A 3,109-nucleotide genomic window follows, 5' to 3' on the forward strand; every position below is an offset into this window, starting at 1 on the left:
ATCTACAAGCTTATAGCGCGGCACTCGGTTTTGAATAGGAAAAGAAATCTAAACATGGCACCCAGATGCGTTCCCGGTGTTAATGGGTTAAAGCCCTGGGTATTATATGGGATATATCTCCATATTTACACTTTGTGTTGTTTTTGTCTGTAAACGAATGCCCCTACTGTTTCATGTCAAGGACCCCCACATTAATGTGTATTTTGCTGCTGCGGACCCCCATCTGAAAATGTGCCAAGGACCCCCGTATTAGATTTGTGTTATCTAATCATTTTTTCAAGACTTTTTGGGAAAATAGCCCCTCCACAATTTTGCTGGGGACCCCTGGAACCCTCCCAAGGACCCCTGGGGGTCCCCGGACCCCACGTTGAGAAACACTGCTCTTACATCATCGCATAAAAGAGTGTGTTACTGAAAAGTAACGGTGTGGTGGACATACAAGGTTTTCACCAGTGGTGTAAAGTAACTAAGTACATTCATCAAGTACTGTACTTAAGTACAATTTTGAGGTATTTTTTACTGGAGTATTTCCAATTTTCAGTACTTTTACTTCTACTCCACTACATCTCAGAGGCAAATATTGTACTGGCAGAGATGTGCGCTCCACTGAGCATGTGAACCTTTCTAGTGGTTTTTAGTCATGGCTGCCAGTTCCCACCTGATGTCGTGAGGGAGCTCTGACTGCTCCACACCGTACTGAATAACTACTAGCTTGCATAATGTCTTCAGTGTTGGACTTAAATCTAAGATATACAGATCATCAGAGAGTTGGCCTCCAAAGAGTATGATACGATCTCCCACCATGCAACAGCACATACAAGACATCTGAGAAGGGCCGTTTCCCTTGACTTCAACCTTATTCCAGGTGAAGGTCACTGGGCTGAATTTCCACACATCATTTAAGTATTTGTAGTTGTAGTTGTTGCCACCATATATGTACAGCTCTCCATTGTAGGCAAAGGCTGAATGATTCCAGCGTATTTCTGGGAGAGGCTGTGCAGGAGGTGTGTTCAGCCAGTTGTTGGTCTCTGTGTCAAACACTCTGATTTTGTAGTAATCTCCGTCGCCCCCACGGCCCCCAAATACAAACATCTTTGTCCCGATGATGGCGGCGGAGTGCCAATATGAAACAGGTGGTGGAGTTCCTCTGGTGTTAATTAAAGCCCAGACCATTGTGGTGGTGTCCAACTTGTACATGTCATTAGAGTATCCAGTCAGGTTGATATATCCTCCATAGATATACATGACCTTCTCCAAGACACAGGCTGTGTGGTAGCACCTTGCCTCTGGAACAGTTCCAGAAATCTCAGGCTTGAACCATCTGTGGGAGTCGACATCAAATCCATAGAGCAGGTTGCAGTTAGGATATCCTCCCCAGATGTAGACGCAATCTGCTATAAGTACAGCTGTGTGGCCCACGCGCCTGGAGGGAACATCAGGAGGACCTTCTCCTCTTCCGTTTGTCCATAGGGACAACTTCCTCCAGCGCAGAGACACTGTGTTAAAGATGTGGACTTCCATCTGACCACTCTTCTTGTTATAATTTCCTTCAAATGAGTACACCTTGTGTCCGACTACCACAGCAGCTGGGGAGTCATTATCATGTCCTTTCAGATGTATCGTCCAGTGAAACATTTCACACACCAGCACCACTGTGAATCAGTGCAAATAATTAACAGAAAGGGTGTTAGAAGGCAGGGCAATTTATTCCCAGAAGTTGCTAAATGGTGTTGTGTTAGCAAATACAATAACGACATTTAAAAGGACAATTACATCTGATGTCATAATGATGTGATGTGATATCACTGCGTGATGACATCATTATATGGAATAGCTAATGGCGTTACTCAACCTGAATGTCTATTTCAGCTAAATCTATGATCTGAATTTTGTCAGTACTATGACATTTCCATATTTGGGCGTATTGTGATAAAGTCGCGGCGGATTTCCCCTTTAACCGGGCACCGCAGATATCAAGTCCCATTTCGCAGTCACATCTTTGATTCAGGATATTAATGTCTTTATGGGTACAGAATCATAATTAAAAGGTTGAGTGCTGTATTAAAGGTTCTATGACATTCATTTTCACATTTGTTATGTTTTTTTGGGGGTTTTATGACCTCAATTAGACCCTAAAACCTGAACTTTAAACATTCAGTGGATTTTCTGTGGTCTGAGGTTTTCTGAATAATTAGGCTGAAAAGTAATCTGTGAGTCATCACATTATTGGCTTAGGAATGCGACAAAAAAAGGTTCCACGAATTGAAGTCTCCATGGGGTGACCAATCGATAGAAAGAAAGTCATTTTGGGGGTGAACTATCCCTTTAAGTACCGTTGATCCGAGCCGGAAACACAAATTGATTGACTGATCATCATCAAAATACACATCCTCTGAAAATGCACACGTTGTTAGGCAGCCAGATCAGATGGGTGGGCCGCAAACGCTTTCCAGATCTTCAAGTGGGCCCTCAGTGTTGATTTTGTCGACTAAAACTATGACTAAAAATGTTGGTCGACTTCCTTTTTTCACTGACGAAAACTACATAAAAACTCCAGAAAAACTAGGCTATGATGACTAAAACTAAGACTAAATATAATATTGTCAATTTCGTCAACAAATAAAAACTAGACTAAAATGTAGTGGAGAAGAGATCCAGTAGAACTAAAAGACAAGTCATTTTATTTCTGGTCGTGCTCGGGTGTTGCGTTCTGAAAATAGCAGATCTACAAGCTCACAACGCGTCGCAGCGCGACGCGTTGTGAGCTTGTAGATCTGCTATTTTCAGAACGTAACCAAGTGTAAAATCATCCATTATGACGCCATCAAGGCACCGCCAACATACATCTTAGTCGACTAAATCAACTGTAGATTTAGTCGACTAAAACTAGACAAAAAGTAAAACATTTCAGATGACTAAAATATAACTAAAACTAAATGGAATTTTATTCAAAAGACTATGACTAAAACTAAATCTAAATTTGCTGTCAAAATCAACACTGATCCAGACAAGGTTGGGAATCACTGCACTACATATTAGTATTTCCTTATTTATCATACAGCTAATAGATTTATGTTGTAATGCCTGTATACGTACAATGTCCAGGTGT

This window comes from Gymnoscopelus microlampas (assembly GCF_963454915.1).
Source record: "Gymnoscopelus microlampas genome assembly, chromosome: 21".
NCBI lineage: Eukaryota > Metazoa > Chordata > Actinopteri > Myctophiformes > Myctophidae > Gymnoscopelus > Gymnoscopelus microlampas.